Source organism: Salmo salar, chromosome 15 (assembly GCF_965601325.2).
Source record: "Salmo salar chromosome 15, fSalSal1, whole genome shotgun sequence".
Lineage (NCBI taxonomy): Eukaryota > Metazoa > Chordata > Actinopteri > Salmoniformes > Salmonidae > Salmo > Salmo salar.
The window spans coordinates 87,539,554-87,552,849 of NC_138305.1; the positions used below are offsets into that span (position 1 = coordinate 87,539,554).

Consider the following 13,296-nt stretch of genomic DNA (forward strand, 5'->3'; position numbering starts at 1 on the left):
AATGAGAGCTTGTTCAGAGATACTTTCGAGAGATGGGAAACTCCATTGTATTAACAGCCATTGTGTATGTTTCCCATGCATCGTCAATGAAACGCGCAGTGCATTCTGGGACAAGGAGAGCTTGCCATGACTGTATGGGAGTCAATTGGGAACTAGCTGAAAAACAAACAAAAAAACATTAGCATAAATTGTTAACAAGAAGTACAACATTACAAATATTTTTCAGAGATGTGAGTTAATTAACTTGTTCTCTAATATCGCAGAGTTTTGGAATTGTGATATTACGTACTTGAGGAAAATACAGGTTTCTTGACTCACCCTGACTGAGAAGCAATTGCCTGGTGAATAGCTCTGCAACCACGCAACACAGCATGACAACGTGAACGCGACTGATCGAAAGTGCTGTGAGGCGTTATACGTTCCTCCATTCATTGCCCAATGGAATTCCTATCTCCTCTTTTCTCTCTCTCTGGCTTGTTATCACAATGTACTGTGTTATGACAAGCTGTTCATTACAAAAAATTATTCTTACTGAAACCATAAATTACACTGTTATTCAATACAAAATGTACTGGCTATCTATTTCAACTGCAAATGGCATGCACTGATGACTGAAAACGTTAATGCAGTAAAACGCTTGCCTGCCGCACTGGTTTTAATTTAGTCTTAATTTAGCTAGCTAGCTAACATTCTCATCACTAATGATGCAAATGGGCTGAATGATTTATCTGCACCATCTAAATAATGCCATTAACATAACAGGCCCAGATGGTAACAGTGTTATTATTGTATGAAGGATGAGTCAGCGTTGATTGACTTGGGCACCAGTCTAGTGTTTGCACATAAGTAGCACAGATTGCAAGCTAGCCTGGCTAACTACCTTGCTGGCTAGATAGTGCCTAACTAACTTGCTGGTTAGCTAGTCAGCTAATGTTAACCAAGTGAGCATGTGATGACAGGGCTACTTGTTTGGTAAAGTGTACTTTTGATTATAACCACCATGCACCACCGTCAAACCACCATGCCCACTTAGTCACGTTGGGACTTACGGGCTGAATGATGATGTTCAATGAGCAGCAAACGAGCACATTTGTTCATTCTATGTATATACAATTTGTGCTTTATCGGCGGAAAAAAGACTTGTACAAATATTTCGGTGAAAGGCTAATAATCAGCCGATAATATCAGCCAATCGATTTATCTGTTGGGCTCTACAAATGACAGCATTTCTGAACTCCTCATTTAGAGCAGAACTAAGAAAGTAGCCAATTTTGTTAAGAAAGGAATTTCAAAAACACCTGAAAGAGATTTACCAAAACAGCAAAATACAAGGGACTAGTATATTCATATTTTGCTGTTTTTGCAAATCTCTTTGACTTTTGTTTTTGTTAACATATGTTAAGACTGTTAATAAACAAAATAGCTGCGCATGATCAATATAGGCCTGTTGTAATAAAGTGATCCTCCTATGGGGAACAATGCCCCTCTGCTGGAAAGCCACGTGGGGTCTCTTCAAGTCAGATTTCAACACCAGTGTGACAACTCAGCAATGGAATTCTGTCAATTACAGAATTGCAGTATAGAACCAAAGCGTCAATGAAACGCCCAGCAGACAGCTGCAGTGCATGAAAAATTAACTGAACTGACACACTTATAGCTAATGTGGGGCAGCAAAGTCCGACTAGGCTAGATTTTACTATGGCCACCATCTCTTTTCCCTGAAGAATCACATTAAAACTTGCCCATTAAAACCCAAGAGGCTAGGTACTCACATTCAAGTATTAGATGGGCTCACTAAGCATTCACCGAGTGGAGCTGTCAATGAGTGCTCAGTGCTCACCGTGTGGTCTTTTTCTGTCGACAGCTTGTGTTCACACATTCATTGGCCCGGGCATTGAACACAGGCTAATTTAATAGTCCAATGCACAAAGATAAGCTCCCAAAGAAACTGCTCGAAAAGTGTTCACCTCCTAAAATAAAAGCTAGAATACCTTACATACAGTGGGCACCATTAGGCAGAAGCTACAAGCAATTCTTAAATGACTATAAACATAGAATTGATAAGTCAGACTTCGTCAAACTAGGTAAAACACAGGAGCACTGACCTGAGTGACTCAGAGAGGGGTCTGTGGATCCATTTCCTCTGAATTAGAAAATACAGTTCCAGACAAAATCCCCAAGGTCTGCGAGAAAACGAGTATTCTCCTCTCTCCTCTGCCTAACACTCCTTTAGGTGGCTCTCTTATTCTTTCAACCCCTCAGGTGCAGTAATGTCTCTCTTTGTACCGGTTCGGTAGTGATGCAAAAGAGGCGAGTGGTGCTAGCTAATGTTTAACATAGTCATGGGGTCAGCAGTGCAAACTCCAGGACTGGCGTGGGCAAAGGAGAGAGGTCCACCAACATATGAGATGTGGCCCACAAATGTGCTCATAACATAGGGAGACGCAGTACAAATGTTCTCATAACATCCTGACATGCAATTCCATTAATCAAAATAAAAAGGACCATGAGCAAGGAAAGGCTAGGTAGTGAAACCGCAACAGTTAACAGACCAGCCTTTAAAACAAGAGTATGTACTTGACATTCACTTAAGTGGGGACATAATTACATAAACACAGTAAGTAGGATGTGTGGACAGATCAAAGTTAGCATTATATTAACATAATGCAGCGTAACGGTATTATGGTGCTCCGATAGTTACAGTGAGGTTGCTTTTAAACCAATATTTGGCAAAGTAAAACTTACATTCTAGCTGAATAAGCCCCTTTGATTTAGATTTTTTCTATGGTATTGGCTATAAGCTGGAACAGCCCACATGACATTGGAATGTTGTAGGTTAGCAGAACCATGTTCTGAAATGTCTGAAGAGTTTAGCTCTGCTTGTCGTGTGCACTGAGCCACCGACCAGTATGTTTTTACATCACCTGACCAATGGGAGTAAGGCCTACATAAAAAAAGTTTGGATTTTATTACAGTACTGCATTACAAAAACAAACAGGTGATGGAAAGTGTAGGGGAGTGCACTTAACCTCAAGACAAGACATGGCAGATGAGCCCTTGAGAAGAGAATCATCCGGCTACGCATCTCTATTAAACATACTGGTAGCGACATATGACCTTCGGAAACGCCACATTGTCTGTACAGCACTGAGACCTCAAGTTTGTGAGGGGGTTGAGGAAACTATACATTAAGTTCTCCTCAGCTAATAGGGGCGGACTCAAGAACATTGAGATTTCATCAACTTGGTTCAGAAGGGGAACAGATTAAGATCTGAGCTTTGTCCACTGCCAAATCTTCATGTTAGGCAAAAAAAGGTGCCAAGCGTAACATATTAGCCTGTTGAACAAAAAGGTGCCTAATATGGCAGTAATAGCCCTACAGGCAACATGAGGAGATTTATGATTAGGAACACATTCATCTTCACTTCAGCCACTCAAAATAAACTCATTTAAGAAAATCCCTTCATTTTAGATCTGTAGATTGTTGAACAATTACTAAATTGGTTGAGAGTTAGGGTAAGCGTACCTATTAACCCTTGTGTGGTGTTCATGTTTTTGTTATTCACCCAATGTTCACAGGCCTGACAGACCCACAACATTGGGTTTAAAAAAAAATACAGCCATAACAATTTACGTAAAAATACTTAACTTTAGATGACTTCAATTACAAGCAAGACAGACAGCATACAATGGTTAATATTTGCCATTTACCTCTGCTAGATAACATTTATCAATAAAAGCGCTATTTGAAAAAACATTGGTGGAATAAATCATGTTATCATGAACAAATATAAATTAAACAAGGTTTATCACTATTGATGTTTACTGCTTTGAAATGAACAAATTGGAAGTTCAAACTGTACATACAGTATTTATGGAAATGATTTTAAAAAGTCCCATTGATCACAAATTAAGGCCGGGCTACACACCACGAGGGACAGAATTTTACTGTGTCTTCCTGTCCTTCTTGGGTCCAAACACACGTCACAGCGCTTCTTCTTGTTACTACCGGCAGCAATCTAGAATAATGAACACTTAGTTCAGGAATTTTACTCTCTCTCACACACACACACACACACACACACACACACACACACACACACACACACACACACCAGGGTAGGAGAGTCAGACACACACACACGCAACATCACTCACACTTCCTTCCAGTATTGGAGATGTTGGTTTTGTGGGTCGGGCAGATGGGTCACCAGCACCCTCCTCACGATGGCTGCAGAAGCTGTGGTCCTTGGGATATGTTGCCTCCTCTGGATTTGAGGTCTTACCAATGCCTTGCCCAGCTTCTCGAGAAAGAGACGTTTCCTTCGGAGCTTCCCTCTGTTCCAATCTGGGTTCAACGCCTTCCAGATGACAAACGTGTTGTATGCCGAGATGTTGAAGAATATCACAGGTGGCCAGTGCAGGGTGTTCCTTCTTTTGCAGCTGTAGCCAGTCACCAGCTTGTCTAAATTGTCCACCGCTCCTTTTGTGGCATTGTAAACCATTATGATTTCTGTTTTTTGATGTTCCTGGCCACAGATTCCCATCACTATGCAGAGTACTCACGAGTACCACATTCTGCCTTTCTTTGGCACGTAGGACACTAGGGACGTGTCGACCGTGAACACAAACTTAGAGGAATTGATAAGCCTGTTCCGTGTATTTAACAGCTGAGGTGGGAGCTCTAGCTTGTTTTTTCGTACTCTTCCTACCATCATCAGCTTCTTCTTGAGGAGCTCCTGTCCCAACTTGTGCTAAGTAAAAAAGTTATTGCATGTGATGTTGTGGCCACGGAGTCCCTGTGTCACATCCAGGACAACTTGCATTCTTTGGTTCTTCTCAGGGGCTCCTCCATCTGGCTTCCCCGTATACAGTTGCAAGTTCCACGCATATGATGAAGCAGCATCACAGGCAGCCCAGATCTTGATTCCATATTTTGCGGGTTTAGACAGAATGTACTGCCTGAAGGGGCAGCGGCTCCTAAATGGCATAAGCTGCTCATCAACTGTAACGTTGGGCCCAGGGTTATTAAAAAGGGGAAGGCGGTCCACCCACTTGTCCCACACTGACCTGATTGCAGCTAGCTGGTCTCTCTGCCGCCGAGCTGGTGTGTCGGTTATCGAAGCGGATAATCCTGGAAATAAATGTGGAAGTTTTCCAGAGACATTATTAAACAGAAACGTTCTCTGCCAGTTTCTGCATCCCACAAGAATTACGTGGATTCCCCACTGGATTTGAAGACACCAGCAAGGATAAGAACCCCAAAGTATGCATGTAAATGAGTTGGGCCCATCTCCGTCCATCCATCGCTCTCCAAAAACACACCTTCCCTCCAAATTAGTGCAGTCCAGAATCATTTTTGGGATGGTGTCTGGGATGAACAGTTCAAAAGAAGACTTTATGTCCTGCACATGTGTAACCGCCATCCGTGTTGGCCCTGGTTGTATCCTTATCACATTGGTAGCCATGCGGGGTGGCTCATTCCTTCAGCAAGAAGACCATTCAATTTAACAATTTTTTGACATCCATATTTCTCCTCCTGCAGGCTGTTGATGAGCTGGTTACTGTCGAGCTGGTCCTGGGGCTGGCTGCTGACGGGCTGGTCCTGGGGCTGGCTCAGAGTCAATCTCATCCTCTTCCAACTCACTGTCAGACTCCAAAGTGACAGAGACATGATCCTCATATTTAGAAAATTCTTAATCTTCCAAAGTGGAAGATGCTCCTTCCACACTAGCTTCTCTCTGCAAAAAAATGTTTTCTAAGGCAGAGATTATTTTTGCCATACTGATTGTGGTAAGGAGCCACACATGCTAAGCTATTTATTTGTTGTCCCTCCCTCAATGTGCACCTGGCTGGGGTAGAGCAGGAATGTACTGCATTTTTTACAATGTATCAAAATAATGTATTGTAATAACATTGTGCAGGTTCCCGCAAGACATTGTGTAGTTTCACACACTAGAAAGGGTAAAGAGTTTGAGAAAAGCGGGAGACAGCACCAAAAACCTGCCTATGTTGAAACAGCAGGCACAGGAAGGAGGAAGACCGTGAAGGCAAACCTTTGTTTAATTTTTACTTGTTTTCACCTACACAAAACACACATTTTTATTACCCTCAGATGCATTGGACCTGAACACCACATATGTAATATAAATGTGTAGGGAGGTAAACAGTGTGCTCTCAATGAAAATGTGTTATTTTGCATGTTCGTCACAGAAAATGAGCCAAGGCCAATGTGTCTCAGATTGAAAAAATAATTAATTGTATCATTTTTCTTTTAGTAATAACTGGATATAGGTCCCACAGACCCAAACACCACACCTATGGGATGGTCTGCAGAATGCATTTTAGATTTGGAGACTAGAGAGTCATGGAATCAGAAGTTGAAGTGCAGAGGTTTGAATATGCATCAGACTGACTACAAATGCATAAGAGACCAAGAAATTCAGTGATTGAGCGGAGAGGTGGTGAGACAAAAAGCATTCCTTTGGAACAAAAATAAAAATTGGAACATATGCTTCAAAAAAACTGTTTTGATCACATCAACTGAAAAATGTTCCGGGTTGCTGCAGAACAGTACACACATACAATGACTCGGTGACCAAGTTAGCCAAACCATGGATATATGGTAGCATTTGCACAAAACTGAAAGCGCGAACCACCGTATTCAACCACGACAAAGTGACTGGGAACGTGGGCGTGTACAGACCAGACCAGCTGTGACCCCCATAAGGCAATCAAAAAGGCAAAACAGTAGTGGAGTTGTAATTCATCGGCTCAGATACGAAAAGTATGTGACAGACTCCATACAATCACGGATTAAAATGGAAAAGCAAGCCAAGTTGCGGACGCCGACGCCTCGTTACCAGACAAGCTTAACATCTTTGCCCGCTTCAAAAGAATAAAAAGGCCACTGCTCACGAAAACTGTGAGCTCTCGTTCTCCGTGGCCAATGCGAGTAAGACATTAAAAGTGCAATAACCCTTGCATGGCTGCCAGCCCAGACAGCATCCCAAGCCGCATCCTCAGAGCAGGTGCAGACCAGTTGGCTGGAGTGTTTAGACATATTCAATGTCTCCCTATCCCAGTCTGCTGTCCCCACTTGCTTCAAGATGCCCACCATTATTCCTGTACCCAAGAAAGCAAAGGTAGGGGCCTCCAGAGTGGCGCAGCTGTCTCAGGCACCGCATTGCAGTGCTTAACCTGTTAGGGCTAGGGGGCAGTATTGACACAGCCGGATAAAAAACGTACCCGATTTAATCTGGTTACTACTCCTGCCCAGTAACTAGAATGTGCATATAATTATTGGCTTTGGATAGAAAACACCCTAAAGTTTCTAAAACTGTTTGAATGGTGTCTGTGAGTATAACAGAACTCCTATGGCAGGCCAAAACCTGAGAAGATTCCATGCAGGAAGTGGCCTGTCTGAGAAGTTGTGTTTCATCTGGGCTCTTTTTATTGAAGACTGAGGATCTTTGCTCTAACGTGACACTTCCTACGGCTCCCATAGGCTCTCAGAGCCCGGGAAAAAGCTGAACGATATCGAGGCAGCCTCTGGCTGAAAGACATTATCGCTTTTGGCAAGTGGCCGCTCAGAGTACTATGGGCTTAGGCGCGTGCCCGAGTCGACCGAATGCTTTATTTTCATTCGTCCGTTTACCTAAACGCAGATTCCCGGTTGGAATATTATCGCTTTTTTATGAGAAAAATGGCATAAAATTGATTTTAAACAGCGGTTGACATGCTTCGAAGTACGGTAATGGAATATTTAGAAATTTTTGTCACGAATTGCGCCATGCTCGTCACCCTTATTTACCCTTTCGGATAGTGTCTTGAACGCACGAACAAAACGCCGCTGTTTGGATATAACTATGGATTATTTTGAACCAAACCAACATTTGTTATTGAAGTAGAAGTCCTGGGAGTGCATTCTGACAAAGACAGCAAAGGTAATAACATTTTTCTTATAGTAAATCTGACTTTGAGTGCTAAACCTGCTGGGTGTCTAAATAGCTAGCCCTGTGATGCCGGGCTATCTACTGAGAATATTGCAAAATGTGCTTTCACCGAAAAGCTATTTTAAAATCGGACATATCGAGTGCATAGAGGAGTTCTGTATCTATAATTCTTCAAATAATTGTTATGCTTTTTGTGAACGTTTATCGTGAGTAATTTAGTAAATTCACCGGCAGTGTTCGGTGGGAATGCTAGTCACATGCTAATGTAAAAAGCTGGTTTTTGATTTAAATATGAACTTGATTGAACAAAACATGCATGTATTGTATAACATAATGTCCTAGGGTTGTCATCTGATGAAGATCAAAGGTTAGTGCTGCATTTAGCTGTGGTTTGGGTTTATGTGACATTATATGCTAGCTTGAAAAATGGGTGTCTGATTATTTCTGGCTGGGTACTCTGCTGACATAATCTAATGTTTTGCTTTCATTGTAAAGCCTTTTTGAAATCGGACAGTGTGGTTAGATTAACGAGAGTCTTGTCTTTAAAATGGTGTAAAATAGTCATATGTTTGAACATTTTTTGCATTTGAGGTTTTTGAATAACGCGCCACGGGATTACACTGGCTGTTACGTAGGTGGGACAATTTGGTGCCACCTACCCTAGAGAGGTTAAGGAATCACTACAGACCCGGGTTCGATCCCAGGCTGTGTCACAAATGGCCCAGGGTTGTCTGGGTTAGGCCGGCTGGGAATTCCTTGCCCATTCACACTCTAGCGACTCATGGTGGTCCAGGTGCCTGCAAGCTAACTTCGGTCGCCAGTTGGACTGAGTTTCCTCCAACACATTGATGCGTCTGGCTTTCGGATTAAGCGAGCAGTGTGTCAAGAAGCAGAGCGGCTTGGCAGCATTGTGTTTTGTAGGATTCATGGCTCTTGAACTTTGCCTTGCCCGAGCCCGTAGGGGAGTTTCAGTAATGGGACAAGACTGTATTGGGGAGAAAGCAAGTGAACTAAAGAGGCGAAATAATTACAATTTAGCATTAACACTGGAGTGATAGATGTGCAGTTGATGATGTGCAGGTAGAGATACTGGGGTGCAAAAGGGCAAGAGGAGAAGTAACAATATGGAGATTGGCTGTGTACAGGTAGTGATCTGTAAGCTGCTCTGACAGCTGATGCTTAAACTTAGAGAGGGAGATTTTTACAATTCATTCCAGTCATTGGCAGCAGAGAACTGGAAGGAAAGGCAGCCAAAGGAAGTGTTGGCTTTGGGGATGACCAGTGAAATATACCTGCTGGAGCGTGTGCTACGGATGGGTGTTGCTATGGTGACCAGTGAGCTGAGATAAGGCGGGGCTTTACCTAGCAAAGACTTAGGTGACCTGGAGCCAGTGGGTTTGGCGACGAATATGTAGTGTTGCTCCTTGTTCAGCAACGTTTTGTAGCAAACGAGTATCATGAAATTCATGCACCAAAAACAGGGCACACTGACAGTCAGGAGCAAGAGTGAAAATGTGTGTTTTTGGGGGGGGGGGGGCTATTTTCATTATTTTTATTTAACTAGGCAAGTGAGTTAAGAACAAATTCTCATTTACTATGACAGCCTAGGAACAGTGGGTTAACTGCCTTGTTCAGGGGCAGAACGACAGATTTTTACCTCGTCAGCTCAGGGATTCAATCTTGCAACCTTTCGGTTACTGGCCCAACACTAACCAGCCGCCAGTGACCGTGGTCATTTGACTGACAAATCACCGTCATCCAAAATTCCATGACTGTCACAGCCCTAGGCAGACAGGGGTAGAGTTTGTTGCACTTTAGTAACCGTCTGGGCCAAGACATCAGAGGTGGTTACAAAAACAAACAAGGGAAAGTTAATCAAATAAATGTGGGTTTAACCAAACAAAGTTGTGGCTGCACTCAGCAGTCTACAACAGATGCTGCCCCCATGGAGCAAACCAAACGGTCATGCCTCTAATGCTTTACCACCATCAGGCCCCCCGAACCCCTTAGTTCCAACTGTCAAATCACCCTCAATATCTCCATGTTGTCATTGATTGCAACCATACTGATCTCATGAACACTGGCCTCCAAAACATACTTAACACAATCCATCCCAAAAGATTAAGCTTTAAACTTAAACCATCCACATCAGACTACTGTTAGGCAGAAAATGTGACCTATTTAGATAGCATTTTGTGAGCTAAGGTGAGCTGGTATTTTTGTGTGGTGGGGAGGCCAAAAGCACAGGATAACCTCAACAGGTAGGCCTATGCAACTCTATCCCATCTTCTGTTCCGACCAGGAACAGTCAGAAGGCAACATGTTTATCCTCCATTTTGTCCACATCTGAATGAACAGATACTGGCAATGAAATTGAGGAAAGCAGTTTCAGGCTTAGACAGTCATATGTGGGTACCTAAACACAAGAAACGTATCAGCAGAGTGCACCCACAAAGTAGGCATGCTAGACTACAAAACAACAAATCAGCACATCCAAATAACGCCCACACAAATGCATAAGCTAGGCCAGCCTATACCTTCATTGAGTCATGCAGATTCTTGCCTCCCGACTCATTCACCTGACTCGTTGTCTCGTAGACAAAGTGTGAAGGACGGCTAATTAATTCCATCGTAATTGCTGCAAATGCTGTTGTTGAAAGTAATGATGGCAACATTACCTTAAGTATCACCACTAATGATCATGGGAGCACTGTGATGAGTGCTCCGGTCTACGCAGCCAAGCATGTAGACCCTCCCCCCAGGCAAGGGTGACGATCAACCAAGAAAACTGTTTCTCTCTGCCTTGTGCCATTGACTGAAGGAGTGGTGTGCTAGGAGATTGCCTAGCTAAATGATGAAATCAGTCTGATAACAATCAAAACAAAGATCGATATGAAGCTCTCATCGAAATGATCTCAGATTTGCCAGTGCAGCTCACTTGAAGGAATTTCATTAGCAACTCATTAATTTTCCTAAAAGGATGAAATAGAAACAAGAGTAGGGATAGGAAAATGTGGAAGAAAAAAAAGATCTTGGAAGAAAGTGTAGAAAAAAGTTAAGTGGTCATGCAAATGGTAGTACTAAGTGTACCATACCTCACTAGCATACAGGCTAGCATAGGAATAGGTATCAGGGCAGAGCGGGTCACCTTAGTCATCCAAAGCCCCTCCTTCCTACTCTCCATCCTCTACTCCTTATGCACCATATCCACAGATCACATGACATTTACAATGCCTTCAGAAAACATTCAGACCCTTGACTTTTTTCACATTTTGTTACATTACAGCCTTATTCAAAAAAATGGACTAAATAGTCTACAACCTACACACAATACCCCATAATGACAAAGCGAAAACAGGTTTAGACATTTTTGCAAATGTATTAAAAATAAAAACAAACACCTTATTTACAAGTATTCAGACCCTTTATTATAATACTCGAAATTGTGCTCAGGTGCATCTGGTTTACATAGAGTTTCTACAACTTGATTGGAGTCCACCTGTGGTAAATTCAATTGACTGGACATGATTTGGAAAGGCACACACACACAAACACGTCTAGATAAGGTCCCACAGTTGACAGTGCATGTCAGAGCAAAAACTAAGCCACAAGGTCGAAGGAATTGTCCACAGAGCTCCGAGACAGGATTTTGTAGAGGCACAGATCAGGGGAAGGGTACCAAAAAATGTCTGCAGCATTGAAGGTCCCCAAGAACACAGTGGCCTCCATCATTCTTAAATGGAAGAAGTTTGGTGGTTCCAATCAGACCATTATAGTAAAGTGGCCAGACGGAAGCCACTCCTCAGTAAAAGGCGCATGACAGACCACTTGGAGTTTGCCAAAAGGCACCTAAAGGACTGACCATGAAACAACATTCTCTGGTCTGATGAAACCAAGATTTGGCCTGAATGCCAAGCCTCACGTCTGGAGTAGAGGTTGACCGATTAATCGGAATGGCCGATTTCAAGTTTTCATAAGTCGGTAATCTGCATTTTTGGATGCCGATTATATTGCAATCCACAAGGAGACTGCGTGGCAGGTTGACCACCTGGTAGGCAAATGCAGGCAGCAAGGAGCCATGGTAAGTTGCTAGCTAGCATTAAACTTACCTTATAAAAAAAATTACAAAAATCTTAACATAATCACTAGTTAACTACACTGTGTGAAGAACATTTCTTCCTAACAAAGACAGTAAATCATTTGCCAGAATTTTACATAATTCTGACATAACATTGAAGGTTGTGCAATGTAACAGCAATATTTAGACTTAGGGTTGCCACCAGTTCGATAAAATACGGAACGGTTCCATATTTCACTGAAAGAATAAACGTTTTGTTTTCAAAATGATCGTTTCCGGATTTGACCACATTAATGACCTAAGGCTCGTATTGCTGTGTTTATTATATTATAATTAAGTCTGATTTGATATAGCAGTCTGAGCGGTGGTAGGCAGCAGCAGGCTCATAAGCATTCATTCAAACAGCACTTCCCTGCGTTTGCCAGCAGCTCTTCGCAATGCTTGAAGCACAGCGCTGTTTATGACTTCAAGCCCATCAACTCCCGAGATTAGGCTGGCAATACTACAGTGCCTATAAGAATATCCAAATAGTCGGGGCCTCCCGGGTGGCTCAGTGGCCTAAGGCACTGTATCGCAGTGCTAGCTGTGCCACCAGAGATTCTGGTTGGGACTGAAGCTCTGCCGCAGCCGGCCGCGACCGGGAGGCCCATGGGGCGGCGCACAATTGGCCCAGCGTCTTCCGGGTGAGGGATGGTTTGGCCGGCAGGGATATCCTTGTCTCATCGCACACTAGCGACTCCTGGGGCGGGCCGGGCGCAGTGCACGGTGTTGTTTCCTCCGACACATTGGTGCGGCTGGCTTCCGGGTTTGATGTGCGTTGTGTCAAGAAGCAGTGCGGCTAGGTTGGGTTGTGATTTGGAGGACGCTCTCGACCTTTGCCTCTCCCAAGTCCGTACAGAAGTTGCAGCGATGAGACAAGACAGTAGACACTACCAATTGGATACCACGAAATAGGGAGAAAAATAAAATAAATAAATAAACATCCAATAGTCAAAAGCTATATGAAATACAAAATGGTATAGAGAGAAAATCCTTTAATAACTACAACCTAAAACCTTATTAACTGGGAATATTTTAGACTCATGTTCAAAGGAACAACCAGCTTTCAAATGCTCTCATGTTCTGAGCAAGGAACATAAACGTTAGCTTTTTTACATGACACGTATTGCACTTACTTTCTTATATATATATATATAAAAAAATGAAACGCCTTTTTTTGGTCCTCCAATGAAATCGGTATCGGCGTTGGGGAAAAAAAATAAA

General features: G+C 42.8%; 1 protein-coding gene across 4 annotated transcripts in view; it reads right to left on the reverse strand.

Annotated features, from left to right (window-relative positions):
• Positions 1-13,296, reverse strand: part of vdr0 (vitamin D receptor) — an 86,004-nt gene that overhangs the window by 49,375 nt on the left and 23,333 nt on the right. Inside the window, 1 exon segment of one of the 4 annotated variants that reach the window (NM_001123557.1) lies at positions 2,106-2,284. The exons of the other annotated variants lie outside the window; for them this stretch is intronic. The gene's annotated coding sequence lies outside the window, so the exon portion shown is untranslated. 4 annotated transcript variants of the gene reach the window in all.